This window comes from Larimichthys crocea, chromosome II (assembly GCF_000972845.2).
Source record: "Larimichthys crocea isolate SSNF chromosome II, L_crocea_2.0, whole genome shotgun sequence".
NCBI classification, from domain to species: domain Eukaryota; kingdom Metazoa; phylum Chordata; class Actinopteri; family Sciaenidae; genus Larimichthys; species Larimichthys crocea.
The window spans coordinates 9937857-9957425 of NC_040012.1; the positions used below are offsets into that span (position 1 = coordinate 9937857).

Here is a 19569-nt window from a genome sequence, read left to right on the forward strand (position 1 = left end):
TTGCAGTACTTCTGAAACCATGCGATACAACCTGTCAGAATGCAACAACAAAAAAAAGAGAGAAACATTTTTATTATCTGCGTTTTGCAGCTTGTCAAAATCTCCCAGTGTTCAAACACACATTTCACAACGTTTTCCACAGAGGACCAAAGAGTGGAAAGTGACAGCCACGTTGCATTCGTCTGTGTTACCTGAAATGTGTCATGAGCTATTCGTCTAAAGAGCTGTTGTGTAAGGAAATGTGCTCTCTACAGTTTAACCCCTCAAGCAGATAAAACGATAAAAAACAAGAAAAAGACATCAAGAAGGAAAGTTCAGGTTTTAGACTCCTACTGTATCAACTCACAAATATAAATTTATTTCAATAAAGGTAACATGAACACATACACGTTCAGGGCCTCTTTGATCCTATATTTAGATTTTGCATGTAAGTCAGGATTAAATCCTTTTGAATAGTCCCTTTGGAGACAAACGAAGTGACTGAATGTGAATAGTGTCAAACAGCAAAGGGCAAACTACAAAAACTACAATTAAATGTGTTGTACTTGTGTTAGTTTTGCACAAGCAGCAACCTCTGTGACTGTGGAGTGAAGCCATGATCTGCAGTTCCTTAAACAGCCACTTGAGGGTGACTCAGTCTCCATAAGTCCCCATGTTAAAATGTCCAACTTCACAGCAAAAATAAACATGTTTACAGCCTGGTACAAAAAACAGTTTCATAAGTCACATGTTCAAATTATATTAAAGACTTAACATTATGCAGAATTAATAGTGTGGCAGCTTTATTTGACAGGTGGGTGCTGCTACAGATGGCTTGTTTGAGCAGCCAGGCGTCATTCAGCCCGCCTCAGGTCCACCCATAATCCACTTCTATGCTGATTTTCAGATTAACCAGGAGGAGGTCGAGGCAGGACTGCTAGATTTTGAGCTTAAAGACGGCTCTTCAGAAGCCTACGGGTGAGGTCACGCATATGTTGTCCATTCTTTACACCGTCAGTGGTTTTGCATTTCTCGAAACAGTAAACAGATGTGCTTAAAATCAGTAGAAAATGAAAGCAGGTTTTGTTTCAAAACATCCAACAAATGGCACGGCATGAAAAGGAACTTAAACTGGAATCATTTTACCTTTTGGTGTACTTTCATCTTTCCCCAGTTACTGAAGCAGAACACATCGCCATGACCGGATTAGCCTGCCAGCCTGAAGCTTTCTGGGGCTCTGGAGTTTTTGGGGGTCTGGTATAGTTGCACATTTTGCCAGGTTATTAAATCCAGCCTTGGCCAAAGCTACAGATAATCCTAAAACCACCTCACTCCAGTGGACTACTCTTGAGGCTGCTGCTATGGCTGTGGTGCGGTGTACACGTTTGTGCACGTTTTGGCATTGATTTGATTTGGGGAGGTTTTGGAAGGATGTAATTGATCATCTGTTGTTAATATAAATGTGCAGATTCCTCACTGTCCTGACGTTCTGTATGTTCACTTGGAAAATAAGTTATAATAAGATGCGAGGGCAAACACGAGACAATATTAATGAACTGGAAAATACACAAAAATATATATCTGAGAGGAGAAAGAGCTGCGGCAATGGACATAAAGAATACATTATTTAATTTAATTAGAAAAATGAACATTATACCAGCAACTAAATCTCTGTCTCCTGTAAGAAGAATAAAACTAAATAATGCGATTTGATGCACTTCCGTGTGACTCCTACATATAACTTGTAGTGCAGTAGCCTTAAGCGACTCAAATTCACAGCGTGTGAAGTCTGAGCCCTTTCTCTACAGCGTCACTCCCAGTTTGAGAGCTCTCATCCTCCCCATGTTTAAGCTTTCCCCTCAGACACCTTAACATAATCTGTACCTGCGTGACACTGCATTATCATAACTGAATAAAGATGGGTCAGAGTGAGTTGGCAGCCTCTCTGTGTGCAGAGGGCACAGCAGCACTCATATGAACTTGCCACTGTGTCCCTGCAGTGTATGTATGACTGTGCCTGTGTGTGTGTGTGTGTGTGTGTGTGGATGTGTGTGTACCCCCATCTGTCCGTTCACCGTGTGTATATGTGTGTGTGTATGAGTGAGTTTCCTCTCTCAACAATTTCTCTCCTCAGGCTTTGTAGCCCCCCCGTAGCGGTAATGGCAGATCGTGTTGGCCCCTCTCAGACACTTTGCTCCTGTCAAACATAGTTTCACCCTGATGGTTTCAGCTCCTGCTGCACTGGGATCCTCCATCACGAGCTGAAGGCCTGTCAGAGACTTTCCCACACAGCAGTAGGCCTTGTTTCCTCCACTGGACTCCCCCTTCCTTTATATATTTATTATTTTTTTCTCTTTACTCTCCATCTTCTGCTGATATCTATGTTCTTTTCACCTCTTTCTTGCGCATGATTCTTTGTGTAAGTATCGCGGATGCTTGCTTTCTTCTTCCTTCAACCAACCTAAACCTCATCTTTGATTATGAGGGTCTACTCAAACCTGTAAAAACCTTTCTGGCCTCTTGGGGGCAGCTGAAACAAGATGTATACACAACACTGACTTCATGGTTCATATGGTGATATTTTCAGCAGTTACACAGAGACATTACCTTTTGATTTGGAGCCACGTTTCTGACTGCCTGTGATAACATTAACTGATGACATTCACTGTCTTTCAGCTCCATTTTTGGTCTCCACCAGCTCTTTAGGAAAATATCTGGCTCTTCTCCTGCTAAATGCTCTGCTAGGCTCAACAGCTTGTAGTGTACAGTGTGTTTTTTAGAGCTTTTTCACTGAAAACAACGGCCTGCTGTGCTTGGGAATGATTTAAGAGCTGGACAGCTAAACAATGAGCTGAAACTGTCTGTGAAACAAAGAGAAGCTTCAGGTGATAATTCTTTGTAGGTTCATCACTATGAGTGACCCCTTTTCATATTGTCATTTGATACATTGTTCAAATGAAATTTGACTTAGAGGACCGGTGCGTAGGATTTAGGGGCATCTAGTGCTGTAGTTACTCATTGCAACTACACATTGTCCTAACTAGCTTGAAGGAGAAACTACAATGATTGTCAAATGTGTGGAAAATGTGAAGAGCCCTGTCTGGAGTCCTTCACTAGATTGCATCTCTAGATATAAGGAGGCTCATCCTAATAATTCTAATTTTCAGGTAAAATAATAGGTACACATCCTGCAGAAGAAAGGCCCTAGTGATGCATGAACGTTTAAACAGCATTTTACTGTTGTAGCTGGTTGTTTAGTCCAGTGCATCCTAACTTGGCACCTTTCCAAGCTGTCAGGTGATAGATTCGAGGGGTCATGAGATGATTAATGAGGTAGAAGAGGTGATAGATTCGAGGGGTCATGAGATGATTAATGAGGTAGAAGATAAGAAAAAACAAAATTGTGGCACAAACTTGAATTCCTTTTTCAGCTTTCTCTAATCCTTGCTCCTTCCTCTTCTTTTTCTTGGAAAATATTCAGAAATATAATTTTACCTTTTTGAGCCTTGAACACTTACTCGACCATGTGAAAAGTAAAGAAGGGCAATGTGTCTTTGCTGGAACTGTTAACCGCTCGTACATTAGACATGTGAAACAATATGAGGCCCTAATCAGACACTGATTTCCTATAAAAGGGTCACCAGATGAAAGAAAATTCAAAACCACTGGTTATATCTTATGCAAAACACTGTATTACTGTGCTGGCTGTAAAAAACAAATATCATGTTGGGACAATAAATCTGAATCTAACTATATTTAATATGCTTGAATGTTTTTTAATATAACATCTTAACGTGCACAGCAAAATAAATGTAGTGGAAATAAGAAGTCTAACTACCAATTGTAGTGCAGTATTTGAGTAAATGTATTTAGTTACTTTCCACCACTGATGAGTCAGAAAATAATGGACCCAAGTGTAAACACATGATGACCTCATGTTTCTGTATCCGCCCTGCAGCGGTCGCCGACGCTGAAGTATCATTACTGCAGCCTTGCGACCAGCTTCTACTACATCCAAATTTGTATTTCTTTGCCACAGGTATCGGATGAAGAGGTGATGTTTTTATCTCCTCCCTGGCTCTTTATGATCTATCGTGTCTGGAGTTTTGTTTCTCTTGTTACTTCCCTGCAGCTTCTCAGCCAGCCTTGTCAGAGTTGTTATGACGAATGTGGAAGCATTACAGAAGGCTGGGGATATAGATCCAGCAGGCTGATCATTAATTGAAACAGATTCACGAAGAGATACAGGAGAGAGTGAGGCCAAACACAAACAGAGCAGTGTTCTTGTATATAATGCATGTTTACAGGTGTCTTAGACCTACAGTGTTTCTCTGCTGACGTATGTGCAGACGTATGTGTTTATTTCCTTTTTAAATCCTGCATTGATCCACCCACAAATCCCCACCATCTTAAACATATAGATGGAAAGGAGCAGGAGGAGGAGGAGGAGGAGGAGGAGGTAGGGAGGGCATAGTTGTTCATTACAGCCTTTCTTCTATCTAGAGGTAGATTGTGAAATGGTAGCTTGATGGCCACTGTTTCCATGGCAACTCTGTTAGAGCAACCTCTGCCCACAACATCTCAAAAGATCAGAGATGTGATATTTTTAAAGACAAGATGGTGTCTGAAATCCGGAATACTCATACAAAGCAACACTGACACACACACACACACACAACCACACACACAGCGAGGACATACAGTACACACTCGCAGTGCATTGCAGAGGCCACAACATCTGGATCTTTGTGTGGGACTTTGATTAGAGCAGCACGAAAGGCAGTGGAGAATCTGAGAAACATCCGCAATGACGTGTCATTTTCCTGTGAACGGATAATAAACAAAACATCCCACTGTTTTAATTATCTTGAGTTAAAAAAACAATGTTTGATTCGCACGATATCAAACATACTAGATGACTTGGCGGCCTCATGTGGCACAAAGTGATAACTATTTATGAAAGTTTTACAGCGGCTGCCAAGGTGAAGATGGGGGAAGCGGGAGAATATTAATGCAGCATGTTTGTTTTTTTCATCATTTTCTTTTCATCTTTTTTTGTTTTTGCCTGGATTAAAAACAAATGCAGAAGAGATTCCCACGCTGAAACTCACAAGTTGAAATCTTTGTGGTCTCAGTGTTGCACACTGGTGTTATGATATAATTTTATTTGAATAAAATCAATAATTAACACAATATTAGCTTATTAGAAATATATTAAATATCATATAATGCTGGTAAATTGCTTTGCGTGGTCACAAAATGCTGGAGCTTTGCATGCTCCGGGAAGTCAAGCAAAAGCTGTGGAGAGGCCACCAGTCCATCTATACTGAATGTGAAGCAAAAGAAACTGGTGAGTAAACTATATGACATTATATAACAATATGTTACAAGCTCTTTCAGAAACAACCCAGTCCCAGAATATTAAGGCATAAGGTATTCACACAGATTTTGTTCTCAAGCCAAAATAATGCATATAATAATACACACAGTCAGTTTAAAGGGGAGCCTGTTGCTTGAGTCCTGTTTTTCTCCTCCTCATAGTTTTTTTTTTTAAGAATTTGCTTTTGCTGCATTTTATGTCTTTAATAATAACTGACAATAGACAGATGAATGGAAATGAGGGGAACATGCAACAAATTTCCCCAGCTGTCATAGTCGTCTTCCCAAATTCTGTGGTCTCGTAAAAGTTTTTCCAAAATATGTAATTAAAAAAATTAGTTTGGTTATCTGGACTTTTCTGGAACTTTTTTGTTCCTGAAAGTATGTGTCAGTCATTTGTATTTCTTTATTTGAATTCGGCATTGTGCTTCCTTCCTGTCTTTGTGCAGCTAACATGCTCCAGAATGTGTCAGTGTGTCAGTTGTCTCTCTTTCTCCCATACATGCCTCATTTGATCTGGCTCACAGATCCATCACATGTCTTAACATCTCTAACCACAGACACTGAGGCATAGCAAGACATGGCTGAGACAATGAGAGTCCCTCTCTGTGTCTAGAGCTGATTTCAGCCCCCCCCTCTGTCTCTCTTGGTGAAGGGCTTCAGATGGGTTTATACAGCAATTCCAATGTAGCGCTGCAGGCTCCTCAAAGGACACACTTGCCAGCATGTGTTTCCATGGAGACGCAGTTTGTTCGCGCGCTCCTGCAGCTTGTGTCATTGACTTCAATTAGTGCAGAAGGCCGTCTTGCCTAAGCACATACTTACACAGAGAGCCAGCCTCAAAGGGTTGGGGAAAATTGGCAGAGGAGATCTGAGAACGCGGGATACGTCGGAGAGGACTTCAGGGCTATGGAATGGCTTCATGGTGTAATGGCGTTCATTAAAACACTGGATGATTATCAAAACAATACCTGTGACGTTTAAATTTAAACCGAGACCCTTTCATGACATCAAGGCCTACTGCAACGTTACAACATTAAAGTCAAACTCTCCCAGGAAATCACATTTCCTTTAGATCACGACTTACAACAAAAAGACTGTTTCCTGTTGCTACAGCTGATAAGATGATAAACCCCTCATTCTGAATTTCAAGTGAGCTGCTGATAAAGTTAAACGTTTAAATGTGTGCCCTACACATGTTATTTAAATTTTGTTGTTAATGTCTAATTGCCTAAACCTAAATCTTTTTCTTTTCCAGCATATCTTAGATCTACTTTCATCAACACAGCTAAAGATGTAAGTATACATTAGTTACAGTTACAGATTCCCTTTTTGGATGTAATAAGTAAAAACATTTGTTTTGAGTAAGTGTGTTTTCATCTGAAAAGATGATCCAACCTTTATTTATGCCACTCCGTGTCCAAAACTGCATGTTGTGAGGACACATTTTATATTTTCTAATATAAAGGGTAAACTGGCGACTTGTCTAGGGTGTTCCCTGCCTCTTGCCCAGTGTCAGCTGGGATAAGCTCCAGCGCCCCGCAACCCTGATGAAGTATAAGCGGTTACGGAAAATGGATGGATGGATTTAACTTCAAGGAGAATCATACTAGAGACTCTTCATTACCACTTGTCGACCACTTCTTGCAAATGAACACTCATCTGTCACAGAAATAAAACAATTAAAACCCCCCAACAGAGTGGGGACCATGACCACGTTTTGCTCCAGGCACCAGCTGAACAGTTTTTATGTTCTGGGAAATATTGTTGTTACAGATGAGCTTTTGTCTTTGACCCACATTTAATTTTGTTTTTTCAATGGTACAGCACTGCGTTTGAAATATTGTAAGCAAGCTCTAATATGTTTATGCTCTGGCTCAGGTTAAAAAAACATTTTGGTGCCACAGTGGGGTATTTTCAGGTGTATGGTGTCTAACCCTAATCAATACTGATCAAAACTGTTTCTGCACTATATGTAACTTTGTGCTCTGGGTACGTTGACCTGCGGGAAATACGTAACGCTAAGTCACACACCTCCAACTATCTCACTGATTTTGGTGAAACTGGATCATGTTTTAATGGAGAAAATGTTTTCTAGTTTTCCCCCTGATGTCCCCCAGAGTTTCCTGATGGACAGTAAAGTAAACTGCTGCAAAGTATAGCTGCTGTTAGGTAATGTTAGTTCAGTTTCTCAGTGAGTAAACGCTGACAGGGATTGAAGCCGGTGTCATGCCTGAAAAGCAGGGCTCAGAGGCTAAAAGACAGAAGCTGACGGAGAAGCTGAGAAACTGAAAAAGTCTGCTGGAGCTGCCGGACAAAAAATAAATCTGGGACTAACTTTTAGTTGTTGATGAGAGCTTCATGAAATAAAAGGCTGAAAGACAGATGCTGAGCTGTTGAACTAATAGGTAATATTAGCCTCTGAGGACCATGAATGTCTACCAGATTTCATGCCAATGCATCCAATAGTTGTTTTAGGCTGGACTATAGATGACAACATTGCCATGCCTTGAGCCAACAAAAATCATCTTTGTGCAGATCATTGTTGTCATTAGTCTAGCTATTTAAAAATATCCACTTCACGTCTTTTCCAGGTTTAATTTCCCAGTGGGTGACTTAAATTTCCATGTAGACAGACAAAAACATTACTGGCAAAGTGGTGGGATGTGCCTTTAAAGTGATTCAACCTTGACTTTCCCAACTCATTACGAGCACACTCCCAGGCTGCATCTGTAATTACCGTGAACAGGTGCATCACTCAGCTGCATCGCCACCGAGTTAGAGATTTAATTTAGAGATGCTGCCCGGGATATTAACCCCTCTAATTACAACAGCAAGCTCCACGTTTAACCACAGGGATGAAACATTGTGGACCTTAGGGTGAGGAAAAGCACACAATTACTTTGACTTTTATTCTGAGGGGAGTACAGGTGGTTAAGAGGGGGCTTCCAAATTCAGGTCTTGTGTGCAAACTGTGTGAAGATGGATTTTTTTTTTGAGGATGGTTGTGTGTGAACAGAAGGATTCAGAGCTTCAATTTTAAACACACGTAGCAAAGGATTTGTCAGGAAGGAGTCAGTATTCTTGCAGCACAAAGAACTGACATCGGAATCACTTCAACTTCAACCTCAGAACTAAATCTGTAACTCTTTTGTCCTTTTTAGTAGGAACCACACAATACTTTGTTTTGCAATCCTCTGGGGTCCGAGCTATCTGCATTGATTGCAAAAGACATTGATAGGACCCCAGAGGTTTAAGAAGAGACATTGACTGGTCGATCCATCACTTTGGTCCAGGCTGAAACTCTCCTAGCGTGGAGAACGTACCACACAGTTCTGACGTAAGGTGATTATTCTCATACTGCAACAGTTAAATTGGCCTGTTACTTAGAAAAAGCCTGGGAGATGAGGAAAAAACATGATCAGAAAAACTGTAACATTTGTGTTTTTCATTTTATTGTAATTGTGTTTTTCTTATCATTTAAAGGTATACAAATAAGTATCTGATGTTCTTCTTTGGTTTGTTGGTTTTCATCTGTGTTACCAGACAATGTCTTGATATATAGCTATAAGCTCAACTAGTTCTCGATATAGTAGAACCTCTGCTGAAGCCTGGTCCAGAATTCATAAAATAGCTCAAAAACAAGAAGCACGAAAGTGAAATCTTTAATTCATAACATCATAAATCTGCATTTGTTGTTGTAGAGTTCCTGTCAAAGATCTTCTAATTCACAGAGGGTCGTGTGAGCTTCAACAGTGATTTGTTGGAGGAACTGAGTGATTAGCATGAAGAGCAGTGTGTCACATACGGTATATTTTATTTCTTAGAGCTGAACTGAAAGGGGGAAGAGCTTTTTATTCATTTTTAAAGTAAAATTTCATCAACAGAAACTCCAGGATAAAAGTCCTTTCAAATTTGACTTGAGGACAATGACCACTTGACACCAAAGATACTAAAATTCCTAAAAAAAAAAAAAGTTTTTACATCACCTTCTCTCCAAAGAACCTTTGAAGAATCCTTTGAAGTGTTTTTATGTTTTGAAACTGAATATATTTTGCTTCTTGTATTCTCTTTCTGACTCTCTCTCTCTATCACATATACAGTCTCTGCACACTTCATTTCATGTGCATCTGCGTCAGAATGTTTTTCTTTTTTTTTCACTGGAAAACAGAATAGGATGATAGCTAGCCTGTGATCTTTTATTCATCCATTCGTCCTCTTCTCCTCACTCCTCGCCTCCGCAACAGGGAGCTCAGCATCTGACAGCCCGCACTGAAAACCACCAGCTGGAGTGACAACGAGAGGGAGAGAGGAGAGAGAGGAGAGGAGAAGCAGGAGGAGGTAGGAAAGAAAAGGAGGGGAAAGGAAATCTGTGTGTGTGTGTGTGTGTGTGTGTGTGTGTGTGTGTGTGTGTGTGTGTGTGTGTGTGTGTGTGGACAGGAGGGCAGTCAGGGGCACAATGTGCTGACAGCAGCCCGGCCCTCAGAGCAGAGCAGATGGTTAGGACAGGACTGTCTGTGGCACCAGATCAAAACCTCAACCCTCAAAAGTCACAAGCTTTGAATAAATTGAACTTTCAGGTTTCACTGAACTTTAATATTTGTATTCTTTTATCCTAACGTCCACCCTAAGAATCCCCCTTTTTTTTAAAAATAAAATCTGATCTTGAAAGTAACTATATTTAGACTCACATACTTAGATACATAAGAAGTATTTGATAATAATAAAAAAAAGGAAGAAGAAAAGATAAAGATAGCAGCTCCATGAGGCTGTACTGTGCCAAGTGGCAACCTCCATGAGTGAAGTGAAGCCAGAAGTGTGAAGTTCCTCAAATCAAACGTCCACTTGAGGCTGGCTACAGAACGAGTGAATCTCCATAAGTCCCCATGTTAAAATGTCCAACTTCACAGCAGAAATAAGCATGGTTACAGCCTGGTACAAAAAACAGTTTTGGTCTCTATAGTTAATTTTCCCGTTCATGACAACTGTGTCTGAAAACTCACCCATTCAAATTATATTAAAATTATGCAGAATTAACCAGGGCCAGAGCTGCATATTTTGAACTTCGAAATGGCTCTTTGGAAACCTGAGGGTGACGTCACACATACTATAATATATAACATGCTAATGTTGAGCAGGTTTCATTTTTTACCATGTTCACAGTCTTGGTTTAGCGAACTAGCTTGCTAAGATTTGCTAATAAACACTAACCACAAATAACAGCTGAGGTTCGTGTGATTCATTTTGCAGATATTTGGGCGGAAAGCACCGAGCAAACAAATGCGCAAGATGACTGAGGTATGACCAAAGTTATTAAAATTCCTCCTGAGAGGAGAATGAATGTCTGAAATTTCATGGTAATCTCTCCAAAAGTTGTTAGGGTTAACCACAAATGTCATCCTCATTGAGATATTTCAGTCTGGATGAGTTGTGGACTGACTGAATGACCGTCCATCGACCAACACTGACCGATTAAAAACATTAGGAAAAGTTATATTTGCAGCAAAGTTCCCTGGTGCTACTTTAAGGCAGCATGTATGGTGAAAAGTCAACATTGCCTCAATCACTGGTCACTGTATATATTTTGTGCCATTTACATTAGTAAAAAAGACTTTCTCTGGAGGGTTCTGGATTCCCCCTAAATGAAAGAGAAACAGTAACACCAGTGCAATCAGTAATGACAATGTGCATCCAGTAGGAAGAAACAGCAGCAGCAGTAGCAACATGAATAATCACGTATGAGGATGCACAGAGCAGCTCATTAACTTAAATGTGATTGCAGCTTATACTAATTATGGTAGCCTGTGATGACTGATCGCCGCTGTGTTTACTCGTGCACTAAAAAACAAATAAAAAAGATGTAATGGAGCATTTTGATTCAATGTTTGACTAAAAAAAAAGACCTAAAATTGCTAATTTAATTATCTAAGGCAGATTTGGTGTAAATGAACCTAATTAAACACCCGGGCTCCACCAAACCATCCACCGACCTCCCTTACAATTCTGAGCGATGCTTGAGGCATGGATCAAGAAATGGGAATGTCTGTCAGTATTTGTTGGTTTGTTCAGATTCATGTTCTCTTCATGTACTAACTTTGGTGAGTCAGTTAAAGTTGTAATCTCTCTGGGGCACCTTGATACCTCACCTTGTACAGGGAGGTGTACAAGAGTCCTCACCAACCCATGGCCCTTGGGCTGCATGCCATACTTCCTCTCTCTCTCCCCCAATACCGATGTCTGTCTCCAGCTGTTAGTATCGCAAAATAAAGGCATAAAAATCCCATTTAGCTCAAAGCACCGCTGTGCGAACGTATAGTCTCATCAAGCTGCTCGCATGCTGTGGACTTTTAGGGTTGCAAACACATGCAAGTACACGGACGCTAATGCTTCAAGCTATGTAACATCAATTTCACGCGTCACTGAGCTCTGGATTGCGTCACCTGAAATATCAAGCATTAGCTTGCAGTTTGAGCATTACAGCTGGGGGCGCTGTAGCATGAAACACCAATAGAAAGCTGACTCCTTCATTTGGGTTCACTTTCATTCAACTCAGCTCCAGCTGAACATGTCCATATCATGGATGTGCAAACACTGGCATGTCTATTCATTTGCAGTGCAACTGAAAACAGTTGGAAACGCCCCGATTACCTCTATTTCACCCCCTTAAAGTCTTACATTTATTACCTCCACTGGTGCATATGAGGGTACATTGAGTATGTTCACTGGCGTACTTGTGTGAATCACATTTGTGCCCTTAGTCTCGTTAGCTGTGTTCGAGACTCTTACTCCAGCATATTTTAAAATGGTCACACGAATGCCAAAAAGTGCCAGATTATGGTCTTAACTTTGAGCAAATGTACATGTATAGCTGCTGTGTTTTGGCGTCGGAGAGCCGAAGTTGCATTAACACATGCTGACAGCAAATCAGAGCCAAACAGATAACAGGTGACTGCATTAAAAGCCTTTACAAACATAGATACTGTATCTGATGACTGATTCAGTGACATTTTGGGTTAATTAAGATAAAGTTCTGCTGTAACAACACAAATGATATTGCTGTCCAAAAATGAAAATGCACTGGTAGAGGGCTGAAAAGAGCAGCCTCCCCTGTTGTGGACCGAGAACATGACGTCCACATCACTTTACTGACACACTCACCTCAACTTCCCGCAAAGCTGAAACCACCTGTCGGCCACTGACTGTCCTCTGATCTGATTTTTTTTTTTACTTTTTTCAGTCACTCATCTCTGCATCCCTCTGTGTCTTTGTGAGTTTTTGTTTCTCTGACTTTGTATGTGACTCTTCTCTTCCCTGTCATTCCCATCATCATCTCCGCATTCGTTGTTTCTTCCCTGAACTTCACAGGCAACCAATCTGACAGGTGAGAGCTTTGCTAGTTTCCTTCAGGTACTCTGTGCCACTGAAATAATGAAAAAGGCCAGTCACCTCAGATATTTCTGTCCTTTTTCTGTCCCTCAAAGTACACACACACACACACACACACTTAGAGCTCCAAGTTGCCATGGCGATCTGATGATGAGGAGTTATGATTGAATGGCTGAGGTACAAATGTACATGTGCTGTGATTGCCACGGTGTGCCGCATAGCCATTGATTCTGACTTTCACGTCACAGACCTGCAGTCGTAGCAGTGTTTTATTGAAGACCAAGTCACGACCAAGACCAAGGCAGGTGAGACCGAGTCAAGACGAGCACCAGACAGTGTGTATATGTGTATGTGTTCATTGCTAATATTTGTGTGAGCTGTGAGCATATTTCTGAAGAGTTTTGGTACAGCGACAGGCCATTGCTTACACCCCTGTGTCACACACTTCCATACTTGCACTTTATATTTTGAGTATTAAGTACATTCACACTGTCAATTATGGCAAAATGCATTGTACTGTGAGTACCCAGATGGTGCATAATAATAATGATGGATTGTGCAATGCAGGACACGTCCATGGTCGCCATTTTGGCTGCATAGCAGAAAAGGAGGGACCAACAGCATGGTGAAGATGGCAGCTGAGGAAGCTGCTGGAGCTAAATACACAAATGGAAGTTGGTCCATATGGTTGCAATTCAGTGAAGAATGATGCAGTCGTCATTTCCTGTAAGGCCATACTCGAAACGACACACAGTATCCGAGTTGAGACAAGACATTTGCTTACCTCTCTTTATGCTCCCTGTGCAGATAGGTACTGCTACGTGTTTTCTTTTGGACACTGCGTTGTAGGCAGCCACAGCTTCTTCTTGCTCTTCTGCATTTATTTTCTTGAAATGCATGTGAAGGTTGACAGTTCTCTTTGTATGAGAGCAAGACAAGACCAAGTAAAAATGTGGTTTATTCCGAGACCTTCGGAAAATGGTTTTGATTCTGTTCTCGAGGCTGATTCCAAGAAAACACTGCTGTCGAGTACTGAGCTGAAATAATATCAGCCAATAGAATTTACAGCAAAGTATGTCGTCATTCAGAGTGCACCGTGACTTTGTTTGGATTCTCAGAAATCAGACACTCACAGAAATAGCTGAAAAAGCGTCACTGTCAAAGTCACAGAGCCCTGAAGGGTCACGGATGTTTAGTTGTTTTTTTAATTCCCTTGCATTAACTTCTCTCTAGTAAAAAAATATCAGTTCAGAACAATGTTGAACATGATAGAAGGACTGGAAAAATAGGAAAATAACCCGTAACATTAAGTGCAGTCAGCAGTATAATAGCTCATCAAATTGCTGCACATTTATACGCACATGGAAAAGCTGCTTGGCTGTACAAAGCCTGCATTCATCGTGTTTACTCCTAAACACTGGCACATTAAATAAAGATCAGGCCACAACACAAGATATTTAAAAGTGACACAGTGTAAAGTTTCAAAGCAGCAATGGGAAAAATCCATTGGATGATTCCCGTGAGACGAGTTAAGGGATGCCAAAACACTGCACAGCAGTTCATAATACGTGTGAAATAACAGTGTCTGTAGTTGGTCCCCATGGGTTTAAACTTCAAGAACTTTTTTTGAAGAGGTATTTTAAGCAGAGCAAAAAAAAAAAACACACAACGATGGAAGAAGGATGGAAGCATTTACCTACATATACATACATACATACAGCAAGAAAAGACATTGTGACCTGATAATCTCGAGTGCCCCGTCTGTTACTAAAATAGAAGCATCACAGTGTGAGCACCGCATGGGTTCATTAGGATCAACTTTAAGATTTAATGAAGTACGTGACAATACGTGTAAAGTAAACTGGGAACCAGTGAGCAGTTTATAAGGTCACAGACCACAATACATGTAGCACCTCTGTTTAAGATTGAAGTACCTATTTCTATATAGAATCACACAGCCTGTGTCTGTACTTAATAAGTGACGTTAACACACTCACTGCATGGTTAATGTGCGAGTGTGTGAGCAAAGGAAAGACATCCTCTTGATCAAAAATGTGTCTCTGTGTACGTGATTGCACAAATCAGCATGAAAGTCATCTGAGGAAACACATTTTAAATATCTTTTATCCTTAATTTGTGTGGTATGGATGCAGTAGGACTATAAAGTGTTGAGTGTGAGTTGAGTGTCAGGGATACACAGATGTTTTGCATTTGGGCTAATTACTGTTGTGTCTAAATATACCCTGAAGTGCTCACTCAGTCTGTTTGCCTGAAGACAGTCTGTGCTGAAGTGTGTGTGAAATCTTTTCTGTATTTATTTCGGATGTGGGGAAGTGAGCACTTGAGCTCAGAGCCTTAGAAGATGTTATTTTCATATGAAAGGTCAAAAAAGTATCAACCATTTTACATGTGAAGAAATATTTCTTTGCAAAGGGGGAGAAACACATGTCGACCTGCTGGTGTGTTGGGAGTTAAGCGCCATCTGGTCAGGTTAAAGCAGCCCTGGCTTTGCTTTTGACCACTTCATCAAACCTAAAAACATTTAGTAAGATCTCATAAGATGCTTCTTGAAAAGAAATCAAAAGTACAATTTGTTATTCTATGGATAAACATGATTTCTTACTATTTACAAGTGCAGGATAGTAAGTTTTTGGAAACTGTCAGCATCTCATTCACTTCTAAGTGGAGCCCAAATAATACAAATTTAAGCATTTTCTGTCTCAGTGCAACAGCAGTAGAAACACTGCGCTTGCACTTGTGTTTGGGAATGAAGACGTTCTTGTTCTAGTTTGTTTTCTCATAGCTTTCATGATCTCACTACAAGATATAAAATGCAGCTTAATTAGCTGCCCGGATCAGAAATGTGATATCACAGCCTGTTTTAATTGAAATTTGAAAACACAGGTCTGATTTCAGCAGCATCTTGTGTCCATATACTTCATATGTTTGCAATGATTTTACCCACAGTAATTTACTACAAAGAATATCGATTGCATGTACCTACATCTTGGAGAGGGATCCCTCCTCCTTCTTCCATTTCCTCTCCATTATAGGTACTTTCAGCTGACTTTTTCTTCATCTCAACAAAGGTTTAAAGGATCTAGGGTGATAAAATAACATTATAAATAAAGACTATCGATTTGGGTGTGTGTGTGTGTGTGTGTGTGTGTGGGTGGGGGGGTGTATGAGGAACGGGCCCTGGCCACACAGCGCTATAAATCTGAGCCTAAAGTCTACATTCACTAGTCTGTCATGGTTTCTGGTTTAGTCTCGTGTTAATTTACTTCCTGTCTCTGTCTTTTTCTCGCCTGTTTTGTGTCAGCTGTGTTTAATTAGTTCTTTTTTATATAGCCCCTTATGTATTTTCCCTCTTTCACCATCGTTGTTCGGTCTTAGTCCTGTGTACCTCAGTTCTGTCTTTTCGTCGTGTGTGTGTTTTTTGTTTTTTTTTACCTTGACTCCTCACTCTGCCAGTCGTGTAAGTCGTTAAAGTTACGACTCTTTTTTTAAACTCGATCAGTAGATCAGAGCAGCAAATTGAGATTTTTGACACTTATGAATCATCATTGTCATTTCGAGCCCTTGATGTCAGCTGTAATAATTTTTTTTAATCTTCGTCATTAGATTGTTCACTAGAATTGGTTCACATGCCATGAAAACTGCTTTTTCAATTCTGCGGTGAGAATTCTCTGAGGGCACTGGAGAGGAAATGAATTTCATACTTTGTGCACTTTAAATGAAATGTCATGACAGTAAATATACTGCAGCAACTAGAGGATGATTGTACACACAGCCATATAGTTTGACTCTTTGAGTCTTCTGGTGTTTGCCTCAGAATTACAGTGTGCTTATTACTGTATATGCTCTCCAAATAACTACACAAATGAGTGTTTGCTTTAAACCGTCAGTGTTTGCTTTCTGCTCTTGAACTTTACATTCTCCATACATAATGTTACTTGCTGTATAAACCAGAACTCTCATTGATTCACTTGTTCACTGCCCTGTCTCAGCTCAACCAGACTCGGCACTCGTCGCAGGCTGCCAACATTTCATGCTCGTTCACATCACTGAGCTTTTGGAGTTGCACGGCATGCCTTTTCTTCAACAATCCAAACCAAACATCTGTGTTTGTGTGTGGGAAGGAACTTGTCTTGTGTGCCGCCTCGTAGTCTGATGGCTTTTGTGCTACATGTCTTTGTGAAATAACAATCTTGCCACGCTTAATAGTCTCTTCACACGCAGGCTAATATCAGCTGTCTGGAGTTTAGATCCTTTTACATACGCCACTATGAGAAATTATGTAATTGTTGTCTTGTTTGTTGTGCCATATTAACAAGAGAGATTTTTTTTTTCCAGTCGCACAAATGTTTGGACGCGTGTGCAGCTAATTATTTACAGGCATGCAACAGTGCCTGCAATAATTCTTTTAAGTATAATGTCTGTTTTATTTTGTGTGTATATTTGTGTATTAGTGAATGACAAAACAACTATTTCAGTGTGCAATGATGCCTGTTTTTTTTTCTAATTACTTTCAGTCAAACTATTTGAACAGCTGTAGGAGATTTAGTGTGAGTCCTCATTTCCCCAAATCTCTCTCACGGTGACAGCGAATGCAAAGTTAACATGACCCTTAGAGCCTTTAAAGCCACATTTATGGGAGGTTGAAATATAATGATACAATCCTTTAACGTTAGAGGAGTTGGTTTTGTCACTCACCAACTGAAAAACATAACAAAACATCCACCTCTGCTGTGCTGCCCGCTTTACTCACATTTTAACATTCAGCCCAATTAGTGTAGGTTTAAATTAAGATAACAGCAATGAGCCAATCACTGTGAATTAAACAAACGAATGCACTAATTAAATTAAAGTGTTTACAAGGTTCACAGAGTAACCTGATTACCCCAACACACATCTGATGTGGTTAAAGTCCAGAAGGGGGTTATGTTAGTGATCGCGGATAAGACATAAAGAAGACACATGGAGATGTTGTTGGTTTGACATGCTGATGAAATTTAAAAACTCATGAATACAGTGGTTATGTTCTGCAACATAAGAGCCACTCTGAATGGTGTAAAATTAACAAATGAGTCGTGCACGTCACGGTCATTTAATATTTGACGTGTGTTAACTGGATTATGCCTGCGTTAATTTTTAGCTTATTCCTGCTAATATATCTCAGTTAGGTTTAGGCAGGTGAGCATTGCTTTAATCTAATTTGAATCATATTCAGCATGCATGTAAACACGTTGGCTGTGCAGGGTTTACCTATCAAAGGGACCATCAACAGATATTACACGGGAAATTACAGTTTAACTGACGTTCTTAGGTCCACCATTTTGTCATCTTTTATGTACACCCCAAAATTCTGTTTTGTGATTGTTGACTAAGTTTCATATCTTTTTGTATATACTGTACCTTTTTATGTCTGTTTTTGTGTTTTTAATCCATATGACTACAGCTGTAACACAAATTTCCCTTTGGCGATCAATAAGGTTTGTTTGTCTGTCTTTCTCCAAGCTTGCTAAGGCCAAAATGTTAATGAAGGTATATGTATATACCGTATTTTCCGGACTATAGAATGCACCTGAATATAAGCCGCACCCACTAAGTTTAAAAAATAAATAAAATAAAATGTACATATATAAGCCGCACCAGACTGTAAGCTGCCGATATCCAGGTTGAGAATTGAGATATTTACCGAATACACAGATTTTGTACCGTGGTTTAAAGCATGGGAAGAAATTGCGGCTTATAGTCCGTAAAGTTACCGTCCTTATTCATTTTAACACCTTTGGTCTAACTTTCGTTTATCGTCTTACCTTTTCTGATTTGCATCATTCAATTTGCCCAACAGAACCTTTTTATTCGAAAACCTGTTTATCTAGCTTTGAGTACAGCTGTGCACCTATACTCATACAAGAGAAACATGCTGTTGAGTTGACCACTTTAGAGGCTAAACGTCTGTATAGTTCTGCCTCAGCCCTAACCACAATTTTGACCATTTTCTATTCTAAAAAAGATGTTTTTTACATATATAGGCCCTAAATTTAGGCCTGAAATACAACCACAGACACACACACACAAAGTCCTTTTAAATATACAAATGTGGAGAGATGATGGACAGCAGCCGTGTAGCGGTGCCCAGGGATCAGTTTGGGGCTCGGTGCCTTGGTCAAAGACACCTTGGCAGTGTCCAGGAGGTGAACTGGCACTTCTCCAGCAACCGGTCCAAGCTCCATACTGTGGTCCATGCTGGACTTGGATTGGCCACCCTCTGGTTTCCAAGCTAAGTCCCTACAGACTGACCTACTGTCTCCCAAAATCTGTTCTGATTCCCCAACTTTATTGAAATACACTGCCTAATTGCCCATGTACCTCTAACCCTAACCTCTCAGGCTGCTTGCCTAACCCTAATCACAGAGTCTCTGGAACCAGTCTGGTTCTTGACTTTATTCTCTGGACCAACTGAAGCAATGCACATCCCACCACACATCATCTCAGATTAACTATTATCAGCCAACGCTGACATAAGATTAGCATTCCTGACTCAGCACACCTCACACCTCTCTCTTTCTTCACCGTCTCCTCCTCTATATTATGACCGTACACACAGTAGGGTGAGACCTTGGTTGATGGTGATGGCCTGTGCATTGCCTTTGGCTCTCTTTATCAAACTGTGTGAGTCGGCAAACAGCTTGGAGAGAGTAAATGTGATAATCAATAACCCTAACTCTTGGAAGATGTGGTAAGAGTAGGCACAGGCAGGTGTGTTTGTCGAAATCCTGCTGCCCATTAACAGTTTCAACAGAACCGACTCCAAGC

The 19569-nt window shown here is 40.4% G+C and overlaps 1 protein-coding gene across 1 annotated transcript in view; it reads left to right on the forward strand.

The window, feature by feature from the left end:
* The first annotated feature begins 12964 nt into the window (after window positions 1-12964).
* The window catches only part of LOC104917732 (pituitary adenylate cyclase-activating polypeptide type I receptor), a 39836-nt gene continuing 33231 nt past the window's right edge, over window positions 12965-19569 (forward strand). The window contains exon 1 of the mRNA XM_027291765.1: window positions 12965-13049. The gene's annotated coding sequence lies outside the window, so the exon portion shown is untranslated. The remainder of the gene's footprint in view (window positions 13050-19569) is intronic.